We start from the raw sequence: 13,282 nt of genomic DNA, 5'->3' as shown, positions 1-13,282 counted from the left end.
ACTCTCTCTCTCTCTCTCTCTCTCTCATTTCTTTTTTCCCAGCTGGAGTAGCCTTGTACTTCATCTACACTAATACACCTGTTTCTGTCCCTCTATCATATTTTAACCTCTTATCATCGAGTATGAAACCAACTCCCCCAATACAATCGCCCTCAACACACCTTAGTTAAGGGAGTCTTGTTTTGTTTTGTGAGTTACTTGGTAACCTCACTGGTACTGGTACCATGTAAAAAAAGCACCTAGTGCACTCTATAAAGTGATTAGCATTAGGAAGGGTATCCTGTCAAAGAAACCATGCCAAAGCAGACGGTGGAGCTTGGAGCAATCCTCTGGTTCACCAGCTCTTGTCAAACCATATATATATGTGTGTGTGTGTGTGTGTGTGTGTGTGTGTATGTGTGTGTGTCTTTGTGACTGCCTTTGTCCTTGACCACTGCTTGACACCAGTGTTGGTGTGTTTACATCCCTGTAATGTAGCAGTTAGGCAAAAGAGATAGAATAAGTACTAGGCTTTAAAAAATGTCCTGGGGGGTTGATTTATTAGACTAAAACCCTTTGAAGTGGTACCCCAGCATGGCCGCAGTCAAATGGCTGAAACAAGTAAAAGATAAAGACAAATATAGTTTAACTTTTTTGAACAAACATCAGCATAACCAAGATGTTAACCCATAAATATATATTTAGTATATTATTATCCCATTTTATTTAAACTAATATTCCACAGCATCAGTTGTAATGCAGGATTAACCGTTAACAATAAAATAATTTATTGCAGTTTATTATATTACAAGGGCGTGTTCAATTTTAACCCATTTCTCTCAAGTTTAGAACATTTACCACAGAGAATAATATTTCATTATTTTGAAAATAAAACTGAAAAAAATTCTAATTATTTAAAAAAAAAAAAAAAAATCAACTTTGGATTGAAAGCAAATTTTAGTTAAGAAAACTGACTGCTTTGTATTGGCACAAGGAGATAAAATATATACAAAGCTAAGTAGAAATAGTATAAGCACAGTACAAAGCTAAGTAGAAAGAGTATAGCTGTGTGGTTAGGAAGCACACTCTGCAACCACATGGTTGCAGGTTCAAACCCACTGCACAGTACCTGGGGCAAGTATCTACTACTATAACCTTGGGCTGATCAATACCTTGTGAGTGAATTTAGTACAGATACTGTGTGAAAGTGCAGCATCTCTATATATATGTTGTGTGTGTGTGTGTCTTTGCATTAGTCTCCACCACTTAACTGGTGTTGGTTTGTTTATACCCCCAAAACTTTAATGGTTTGGCAAAAATAAAAGACTGACAGAATAAGTACCAAACTTTAAAAACAAACAAAAAAAAAGTAATGTGAATGAATCTGTTTGACTGAATCATTCAAGCTACTTACCACACAGCCACTCCTATATATACTCTTCGAAACGCCAGTGTTTTAATGGTGGCAGCTGATGAAGGATATGTTCTCTATGTGGCCTGCTTGTTTGTTGTACCTTGTTTATCATTTTGTCCATGTTCTTTTGCAACGTCATGTACCCAGATATGTACCTATATGTACATGTAGATGAAGGTATGTACATACATGTACATATATATGCATATACTCATATATTGTTTTTATATATATATATATATATATATATAAAATTAAAGTTATTTAGTCTTACATAGTACTATTTTTGCTGCTGTAGCAGCATTGCCATTTATTAAGAACATATTGATTTCTAACACTGGCTCAAATTGAGAGAGAGGGGGGAGGGGGAGCAGGGGAGAGATGGGAAGAGAGAGAGGGAGGGGAAGAGAGAGACAAACAGAGTACCCTAACCCTACAGTTTATTATAACAATCAGATACAGAGAAGGGTGAGAGAGAGAGAGAGAGAGAGAAAGAGAGGGGGGTGTTTTACAGTTGATTATATCAATCACAGTAATTGACTGATATACATTTTATCCACTCTGGAAAGATGAAAGGCAAAAATTAAAACACCATCGGAATGTGGACATACTAGAATGGGTGCTACCTTTAAAAGATGAGACGACTGGCATCATTTCAGGAAAATATCAACTATCAATGAATCAGTGTAGAGAGCAAACACTCTTAACTCACCATTGCTCTAGTTCACTCTCAGCTGTCAGCTGCATAATTAAGAGATTATGAAGAAGTTGTAACCTGCAACAGGGTGGCAGAACAGATTTATTCCTCACTGACCTTAACTCTTAGGATGCACAATATAATTTTTAAAGGTATACAGACAGGGAGTAGAAGCGTTTAGATATCAACAGATACAATAACATCAATACCTTTTATAACAGGTATGGGCAATTGACAACATTCTAACTATATGTAGGTCTTTACGACTTTTAATTCTTTTTATTTATAGCTTATGCAAAATCATGCTTATATAAACATACCTTTTTACTAGGATTTTGAAAGATTTTTGTTAGGTTCAACTAATATATTCTTATAATTTATTTAGTATAAAATCAATGTTGTCTCTGCTACATACACTGTTACCCATGTCTGATTTTAGTATAATATATTGTGGTGACGCTAATGAGATTAATATTTATTAATATTCAGTTTGGCCTGATGCAGAAGTATTATGGGAATCAGGAATGTAAATGTGTATTTAATGTATAAGTGTAGGCATGGCTGTGTGATTAAGAAATTCACTTCTGGACCAAATGGTTTGGGGTTCAGTCCCACTGTATGGTACCTTGAGTAATTATCTTCTACTATAGCCCCAGGCCAACCAAAGTTGCCATGTGTATGTGTGTATGTCTCGTCTTGCAACACACCAACCATTAGGCTATGCACCCTCACATAATACATATGTATGAATGAATGTGTGCATACATGCATACTTGTAAATATCTTGTTGCAGACATGGCCGAAATATTCACAAGACCTTCATGAAGTTTCAGGTTCAATCCTTCAGCACAACACACTGAACAAGTGTTTTTTTCAATATAATCTCAAGTTGACCCAAAACTTGTGAATGAAATTGGATAGACAGAAACTTTGTGACTGTAATTTCAAGCATCCAAGCCTTATTACCCTGATTCATCCAAAGGATTACTTCAAGCCTACACACGTCTGTAGAATAATCAGCCACTTAGACTGCAACGTCAGCAACGAGCTAGTTCCAGTGACTGATCGACTGGAATTGCGTGTGTGTGTGTGTGCAGTTAGATCAGTGTTTCTCAACATTTTTTTTTTTTTAACTATGGACCCCTTACATTCCCATTTTAATCAGATGGACCCTCAAAACCATTCGAAGTTTCAAAGACTTATATTACATTTTTATAATTGAATATTACTAGGAATTATAAAAAAAAAAAATATTGAAATATTTTGAATATTGTAGAAGTAAAAGCAATTTACTGCTGATAAATCTTAACAACAAAATCTTACATGCCCACCCCCCGCCAAGGGCCACATGGACCCTGGTTGAGAACTACTGAGTTAGATGTACAACTAAGTACTTCTGTAGGAGTTAGAACTCCATGTAGATTGTCATTATCCTATCAGCTTCCCATATAGTGGTTGGTTGGACACTGTACTTAGTAGTGTTACTAATATGATATACAGAGTATATGTGTGGGAAAATTAAGACAAACACAAAGATTAATTATTAGTTACTACATACGTTTCACCATTGCAATGGTAAAACATATGCTTGTGTCCATCTTTATTTTCCACTAAACAGAGTGTGATGGGTAAACTGTCACCATTTTATATTTTTAATTTTGCACATGCACATTGTTTGTTTTTGATTTTATCGACTACACAGTATAGTAGGGTCAGCTGGGCGCTGTCTGTGAGAAAAACAGCACTATGACACAATTCACTCTGCCAGAAATTTGGAAATAACATGCTGTACTGCTTGGCATTCGTGCCGGAAGCTCCAATACAAACATTTCAGAGTGTTTGCTTGTCAATCTGAGGACATGTACTGAGAGTGATAAAAATCAAACATCCAGTCAATATCATGGTGTTTGGAGTGATCACTAGTGATGGCAACGTTATGCCTCCATTCATCTTCCCACACAGCTTCAGACTCAACATGAAGGCCTACATCAAGTACCTGGGGGAGCTAGTGCTGCCTTGGATCAAGACCCTATATCTGGAAACAGGACTCTACACCATGCCACACAGGCAGGAAAACCCAGTCATGGCTGCCAGACAATTTCTGCGACCACATCACCCCTAACATCTGGCCACCTAACTCCCCAGACTGCAACCTCCTTGATTATTATGTGTGGGGCGCAGTTGAGCGAGAGACCAACAGAACTCCTTGTAACACCAAAGATGAAATGAAGTCAAGAATTATGGCAGCATTCACCAACTTAAACAAGGAGACTGTCCAAAAGAGTTGCAGGAGATTCCGAAGTCATCTGGTGCCAGTGGTTGAAGCCAATGGCAATTTCATTGAATAAATTTACTGATTAGTATTTCAAGATTTTGTTATGTAATTTTGGTAAGTATATCTGTTAAAATGAGATGTCAGTGTTATTTTCATTTTTGTGCAATTTAGAGGACAGTTTATTCACCGCACCCTGCATATGTGTGTGTGTGTGAGTGTATAAAATATATGTGAATAATGTATATATTTATTGAATGTCTTTATATACTCGCATGCATACAGACATACACACACACACGTGTACATGACTTGATCAGTCAGAGGCGGAAAGGGAAAAGGTGATGGTTGGTTCAGAGTGTATAACCATTTTTCATTTTCAAAAGTTCACATTTCGCCTTGCTCCTACACACACACACACATTCTCTCTCTCTCTCTCTCTCTCTGTCTTTGTGCATACACACCACAAACAGGGTTTTTAATATAGGTTAAAAGGTCGGCAGCAGATTAAATGTTATGATTCCAGTTTAAACTGTAAGCAGGAATAACAAGCCAGCAAGGAAGAAGGAAGGGTAGATGCAAGAGGGTTGTGGAGGAAACAACAACAACAACACACTTGACTACTTTCAGTAGTCAAGTGCTGACTACTCCCCACATCTCTGCAGCCATCCAGGTGATGTCCTGGTGAGAACAGACAACAGTTGGAAACAAAGGCAGTGGGACACTGGAGATAAACAACATTTGGTACTTATTAAAATTGTCTAAATTCCACATGAGAAGAAAGAAAGCTTTCACAATATCAACAACTCCTTTCACCCTACATTCTGAACAGGAATGGGTAGTATAAGCACTTCCTCCCTTCCCTTCATCCCACCCTGCTCTATCAACCTGCAAAAGGAGGTAGCAGAGAGGAGGGTATGGCATATATATTTCTCTTGTTATGTAAAAGTACAAGTGTCAAACTTCAGTGGGGGAGGAGGAGGATGGCAAAGTTGCAACACTGATAAAAATTTGATTCTAATTTAGCCAGCAAATATTGAGAAGTTCACTGAGGCAATCAACACTGTTGCTTGATTTGGCACTTTATTTTATCTATCCTGAAGGGATGGAAAGGCAAACTTCACCTAGGCAGGATCTGAACCCAGGAACTTAAGTAGTTAGAGGAATTCTGACCATGGTGGTTGCTCAGCTCACAAGAAATAGCAACCAAATATCCTTCAAATCACATGCTACCATCTTAGAAAAGGGTATGTTGGATAATGCGATCCCAGATCCCCATCAAATATGAAAAAGCTAAGATGATCATGACAAGAATACTTTTGAACATAAAACTACTTGACAGGGCTGACCTGGGGATAAAGAACAGAAATAAGTACTTATTTTATTGACTCCCAAAAGTGAAAGGCCAAGTCAACCTTGACAGGATTTGAACTCAAAACACACTGACATAAATATCAAACTATAAGGTAAATTGTCCAGCACTCTATTGTCTCTGCCAAATGCAATGCATTCATAATAATTAATACTCATTTCTAAATTGGCCAGAAAACTAGTAATTTTTGGAGGGGAGAGTGTTAGTTGATACCAATGATGCAAGTATTTGACTGGTAATCTATTTTATTGACTCAGGAGAGATGAAAGGCAAAGTTGATCTCAGCAAGGTTTGAACCCAGAATGTAAAGAGACAAATACTGTATGATATTTTTGTCCAACACTAACAATTCTATCACTCTACCATCCTAATAATAATGTTAATAATAATCCTTTCTACTACAGACACAAGGCCTGAAATTTGGGGGGAGGGGTTGGCTGATTACATCAACTCCAGTGCTCAATTGACACTTATTTCACTGGCCCTGAAAGGCAAAGTTGACATCAGTAGAATTTGAACTCAGAATGTAAAGAGCTGGAAAAATGCCACTAACCATTTTGTCCAACACAATAACAACTCAGTCAGCTGCCTTAATAATAATATTAAATACCCTTATGCAATACCAAGTAGTGGCTCTCATGGCTTCTGATCTAAACTGATTGGAAGTGTCGTCATGTACATTGTCTTGTCTTGGTATAAAAGATGGGCTACAGCAAATATTCTGCTCAATATCACAGTTTGCTTGTCAGTTGTTTAAGCATAACCAGTTGAGCATGTCCCTTAGTGGCTGATGAAATGTGCATCTCTGATCATGAGCAGAAGTAGTAGGGGAGCATCATAGCCATGTGTTGAAAGGAATTCTTTGGGGTTTGGATAATTCACCTTTGGAAACATGGGTGTTTCATTCAATATCCTTAAGCAACCCTTATTCAGGGACCTTTTCAGTGGGATGAGCTACTCAACCTGAAAAAAATTCTAACTGGGCCCTACCTGCAAAATCATGTGCTGTTTATCTTGATATAAGATCACCACATTGTGCACATATGTTTGTGATGCATGTGCCTAGTGTATCCTTATTGGACGGGTTGTCATGATGGGTATAATGGACTTCGTATATTTTACCTCAGTGTCACTTTGATGGCATACACTGCTCTCTCACTCAATGATAATAATAATAGTTTCAAATTTTAGCACAAGGCCAGCAATTTCTGAGGTGGTGGTGGTAGTGAGAGGTGAAGCCGATTATATCAACACCAATAGTTGACTGGTACTTTATTTCATTGACCCCTGAAAGGGTGAAAAGTGAAGGTGACCTCAGTAGGATTTGAACTCAGAAGGAGCTGGTATGAATGCTGCAAAGCATTTTCTCTGATGCTATTACGATTCTGCCAGCTCATCACCTTTACTTACTAAAATCGACTCAGGAATATCTCTCTTAGACTCTCAAACCTTTCTGCAAACTCAGCAAATTTTCACTTAAGTCAAACAACAACAATAATTGCTGACCTAGTTGCAAGGCCACAGTTTTTCTTTTTTTTTTTGATGAGTGTCAATAGATTTTATAGTAAACTATATCAATCTCAGTTCTTGATCAATGTTCATCGATCCCTTCTGGGGATTTTAGCTTTGTCATCTCTTCCAGGGATTTGAAAATCAACAGGATCTGGACTCACTTATGTCTACTACACTATCAATTCTGCTAGCCACTGCCCTATATAAAAAATATTTTTCTATAATTTATCTTTTATTCATCAGAGGAAGAGAGGCAGCCTTCATGACCTTTGTTGTAAATCCTCCTACAAATATTACAAACACCATCTCTCCTCTCTTTATACTTTATAATTATTGTTGTAGTAGACTTAATCTATCACCCATTCCAACACCAGCACCTGGTTTTGGATATCTTTATAATGTGCTTTTCAAATGATGGTGGCCCTTAAAGGGATCATGGGCACTGCTCTTCCTCCACTGACTAAACCACTAGATAGATAGATAGATAGACAGACAGACAGACAGACAGACAGATAGATGATGGATGAGTGATGGGTGGATAGTTAGATAGATAGATAGATAGATGGGCTAGCATGGTTATGTGGTTGAAAAGTCTGCTTTGCAACAACATGGCCTTGGGTTCATGATATATTGGGCAAATATCTACTTTAGCCTTAAAAAAGACTATCTTGGGAGAGCAATTCATAGATGGAAACTCTGTATTAACCCCTCACACAGTATATATTGTTGACTAACTTTTACAAAACAGAATATGTGTTTGTGTGGGGGGATGTCTTTATGTGTCAGTGTATATGTTCCATAATTTAGTAGTGCAACAAAATGATATCAATAAAATAGTACCAGGCTTTGAAATAAGTACTGGAGTCATAGCATTAATCTCAGTTGAAACAAGTAAAAGAGTATTATATATATATATATATATATATATATATATATATATATATATATATATATATATATATATATATAGACACAAACACATATTCATATATAATCATAAATATATATATTTACTGGAATCATACACACACAAGCACATTCATACATACAAAACATGTGTGTAGTGATTTATATATATAAATATTAAAGTGCCTTATACTTATTTCTGATGTGCGATAGTTGAATGTTTATAGTCCATTACATGTGTGTCTGCAAATAAGTAAATCTATACCAAAGGTTTAATGTGAGTATCAGCATTAAATCTAGGTTATGAATTTACTAACATAATTAGCTACATATAAGTAAATATGAGGAGCGGGGGTGCTGAAAAGTTCCTGGCTTTGTGGGTATCACGAAAGGCCTGGTTAGAGACCCAGCCTTCTGAGTTCTTTTACAGGGCTTAGGAAAACTTAAGTACTGCTGCAATAAGTGTGTAAATTTGAGAGGTGGGGGGATGAATGTTGAATAAAATCATAATTAACAGAACTTCCTGTATTTTCTTTTACCCAAAGCCAGGAACTTTTCAGCACCCCCCCTTGTGTGTGTGTGTGTGTGTGTGTGTGTCTGTGTGTGTGTGTGTATACACATATAATATTACAGGCACAAAAACAAAGAAATAAATGAACAGAGACATATACATAGATTATATATATATATGTGTGTGTGTGTGTGTGAGCACCCAAATATGCAGGCGTGCACACAGTGAAAGGAACCAACAATACAGACAGACAGATATACGCATGATTATACACACATATGCATATATAAAGACACACAAATGTATATAAGGACACATTCGCAGAATCATTAAAACTCAGAATTAAAATAAATACAACTTTTTTCCTTTTTTTTTCTCTTTTGCTACAAAATGGTAAATTCTTTGAATGGCATAAAAAACTGGAGACATTTCTGCTGAACACAGCAAAATGCTATGATATGGTGGTGGTGGGCAGAGTCAATGTGTGGTTGTCTAACACTGACTGTGTTGTAATTTATTGGTTTCAAATTTTGGCACAAGGCCAGCAATTTCGAGGGAAGGGCTAAGTCAATGTCAATTACATCAACCCCAGTGCTTAACTGGTACTTAGTTTATCGACCCCTAAAGAAAGAAAGGCAAAATCAACCACGATGCAACTTGAACTCAGAACATAAACTTGAACAAAATACCTCTAAGCATTCTACCTGGCATGCAAACGATTTTGCCAGCTCGCCACCTAATTGTGTTGTAATATACTAAAATACAGTTTTGGACAAATAAAAAGTTGGTTTGTTTATTATTATTTTCCACAGATACTGGACTGGCTCCTGTGCAGGTAGCACGTAAAATACACCATTTCGAGCGTGGCTGTTGTCAGCACCGCCTGACTGGCCTTCGTGCCGGTGGCATGTAAAAGCACCCACTACACTCTCGGAGCGGTTGGCATTAGGAAGGGCATCCAGCTGTAGAAACTCTGCCAAATCAGATTGGAGCCTGGTGCAGCCACCTGGTTCACCAGTCCTCAGTCAAATCGTCCAACCCATGTTAGCATGGAAAGCGGACGTTAAACGATGATGATGATGATGATGGATGATTTCCAATACAATCAAAAAAAAGAAACCCGTCAAATTTGAGGAAGGAACCTGGTTAATTATATCAACACCAAAACTTGAACCTTAAAAAAGGAAAAGGTACAGTTGACCTCAGCAAGATGTGCACATATAATAAACATGATTATTTTACTATGGGTGCTGGCACAGTTGTGTGGTTAAGAAGTTCACTTTGCAACCACATGGTATTGGGTTCAGTCCCACTGTGCAGCATCTTGGGTAAATTTCTCCTGCTATTACAGCTCTGCAGCAACCAATGCCTTGTGAATGAATTTGGTAGACAGAAACTGTGTGGAAGCCTTTTGTGTATGTGTGTGTGTGTTTTGTTTCCACTTTTGGCAGAAGGTACAAATCAATTGAACAAACCTCAATACTTGATGGTTACTTCATTTTATTGACACTAAGACAATAAAATGCCAAGTTGACCATAGCAAGATTTGAACTCAGAACATAGAATTAAAAAAAAAAATTTTAATTAAAAAAACCCCCAGAAAAAATACAATTCTGCCAAATAATAGCACCGTTATTTTCTCCATGGGTAACATTAATAAACAAAAAGTTTTAGGTGTATGTAAATAGGCGTGTGTAGGTGTGTGTGTGGGGAGAGCTTGAGTGGGTGTTTATATTTATTAAGTAGGCTACAATAATAAGATAGCATTATTTTGCTTCAGTATCAAACTGAATGCTAATTCAAGTGGATTTCAGGGTTACTAGTGTGCAAGGTGATGCATGGTGAGGTGAGGTACAGCGAGATTAGGGACGGTGAGATGAGGCGAAGGGGCAGAGAGGTGATGAGCAACAAGATAATGGGTGTGAAGTGAGAGGGGAAGTAGTAGCAAGATTATCTAGAGGGAAGTGATGGGTGGCGAGGTGAGGAGCAGTGGGGTGGGAAGTAGTGGGGTGAGAAGTAGTGAGGCGAGGAGTGGTGAGGTGAGGCATGGTGAGGTAAGGGTAGCAAGGTGATGAGTGGGGAAAGTGATAGGGTGGGTGGCAAGATAAGGAACAATGAAAAGTGGGCAGAGAGGTGATGGGGTATTCAAGTGACGAGGTGAGGAGTGGTGAAGTGAGGGGCACCAAGGCAATGGGTGGTGATATGATGAGTGGTGACATGAGGTGACAAGGGAAGCCATTAAACATGTACAACTAAATTCATCAAACCACCACCACCATCATCATTTAATGTCTGTTTCCATGCTGGCATGGGTTAGCCAGTTTGACCAGAGCTGGTAAGCTGGAGAGCTGCACTAGGCTCCAGTTGTCTGCTGTGGCTTGGTTTCAATGGCTGGGTGCCCTTCCTCAACACCAACCACTTTACAGAGTGTACTGGGCATTTCTTACACGTGTCACCAGCACAGGTGCCTTTCATGTATCACTGCTACGGGTGCCTGTTACGTGTCACCAGCATGGATGCCTTTTACGTCATGTAACCCTGCAGTATGATGAATTTAATGGAGTAGCAACCAAAATATGAACATAAACACAAACAACATAAAAACACATTGAAAGACAGAGAAAGAAAGAGAGAGGGACAGATAGACAGACAGAAAACTCGCAAAATTCATAACAAGACACACATTCACACATAAATGGACTCTTATCAGTTTTGAACAAATAAGTCTGTCTGTTGTTTGGTCAATGGAACTTATCTCAGAGTGTAAGTTGTTGATTCTACAGTCAAGTACACTTGATGTAATTTCCAGGCAGGTTCGTTTAGACAATCTATGTGAAAATGCTCTGGCCCTCTGAATAGGTTTCCAAACAGTTCCCGTAAACCTACTTTGGATCAGTCTTACCGTGTAGCACTTTAGGCAAATGTCTTCTACTATAACCCCAGGCCAACAGAAGCCTTGTGAGTAGATTTAGTAGATGGAAACAGAAAGAAGCCTACTGTATGTGTGTGTACTTTTATTAAAGCTGCAAAATCTTCATAAATTGTTACTCAGAGTTTCACGTTCCCGTTCGCCAGACAGTTGCCATTAATATCAAATTAAAACTGTGATAATCACAATTTTAATTCAGTATTCATCACAACTGTATGTTATATACATATATGTATTTTTGTATGTGTGTGAGTGTGTGTGTGAGTGTGTGTGTGAGTGTCCCCTTCTCTAGGCATAATCTCATAATGGCTGTAAATGAGCATCACTATCATAGAAGTGATGTTGTGCATTTCCAGTCGTCCAGGGAAAGGATGTATGGCCATGGGGAAAATATTCCTTTGCTTAGGAACAGGTGAGGCTTGACGACAAGAAGAGCATCCAGTCATAGAAAAATCTACCTCAACAAATTCCATGCAAGCATGGAAAAGTGGAAGCTAAATATTGATGATGATAACGATCACACACATAGACATCATGAAGAATATAAATGTATATCACATGAATATATATAACCATATATTGTTGTTGTTGTTGGCACTCCGTCGCTTACGACGTCGAGGGTTCCAGTTGATCCGATCAACGGAACAGCCTGCTTGTGAAATTATCATGCAAGTGGCTGAGCACTCCACAGACACGTGTACCCTTAACGTAGTTCTCGGGGATATTCAGCGTGACAGTGTGACAAGGCTGACCCTTTGAATTACAGGCACAACAGAGACAGGAAGTAAAAGTGAGAGAAAGTTGTGGTGGAAGAGTACAGCAGGGTTCGCCACCATCCCCCGCCGGAGCCTCGTGGGGCTTTTAGGTGTTTTCGCTCAATAAACACTCACAACGCCCTGTCTGGGAATCAAAACCGCGATCCTATGACCGCGGGTCTGCTGCCCTAACTTACTGGGCCATTGCGCCTCCACGTAACCATATATATATATATATATATATATAGTAAGTAAATATCAAAACATAAATTACAATTTTAAGGCACCAAAAAAAAAAAACAAAAAAAAAAAAAAAAGGGACCGGTTATTCAGAAAGACTCAAGAATATATGAGTATTTAAGAAACTGCACTTTTCTCCACACTGTGTCAGCTATCCAACCTTACTTTTCATAAAATTGACTCAACAGCAAGGCTTTACTTACCATCATCAATGCAGCATCTAGGACTGAAGGTAGCAACGAGGGTTGATAGCAGTAAGCACAGGTTTCATCGGAGAGGACCTCACTCCTCCTCGTCTTACCCACCATGCTGCCCCTCTTGTTGTAGCCGAGAGGTGGAGGTTAAACTGCCGAAGGCAGGCTGTGGAGTGACGTCATTACAATAAAACTGTACTGCACACACAAGTTTACAGTAATTGGGATAAGTGCATCCACAGTCACTGCTAGGGTTAACAAATGACATTAGTTGAAAACATACAATGAAAGCATGTGCACCCTAATGAGAACAGTGTTAACAATGATGGAAACAATAATTATAGTAATAATATTGAATTCTTAAATGTAATTATAACAATAGCAATAATAATAATAATAATAATAAAGAAATGGAAAAACTTTCAAAATACAAAGACCTGGAAATAGAGGTAACTCGAATGTGGAATCTAAAAACAGAAACAATTCCTATCATAGTAGGTG

The 13,282-nt window shown here is 38.2% G+C and overlaps 1 protein-coding gene across 6 annotated transcripts in view; it reads right to left on the bottom strand.

Moving 5' to 3' along the window:
- LOC106884280 (glycerol-3-phosphate acyltransferase 1, mitochondrial) overlaps positions 1–13,282 on the bottom strand; it is a 74,624-nt gene that overhangs the window by 32,511 nt on the left and 28,831 nt on the right. The window contains exon 1 of one of the 6 annotated variants that reach the window (XM_089362789.1): positions 12,791–13,029. The exons of 4 other annotated variants lie outside the window; for them this stretch is intronic. The gene's annotated coding sequence lies outside the window, so the exon portion shown is untranslated. Of the gene's footprint in view, positions 1–1,393; positions 1,549–12,790; positions 13,030–13,282 lie in introns of those variants that run through there. One more of the 6 variants, XM_089362790.1, reaches the window with a different exon arrangement.

This window comes from Octopus bimaculoides, chromosome 14 (assembly GCF_046866305.1).
Source record: "Octopus bimaculoides isolate indiv1 chromosome 14, ASM4686630v1, whole genome shotgun sequence".
In the NCBI taxonomy this organism is placed as follows: Eukaryota; Metazoa; Mollusca; class Cephalopoda; order Octopoda; family Octopodidae; genus Octopus; species Octopus bimaculoides.
This window is presented reverse-complemented; position numbering and strand designations above follow the sequence as displayed.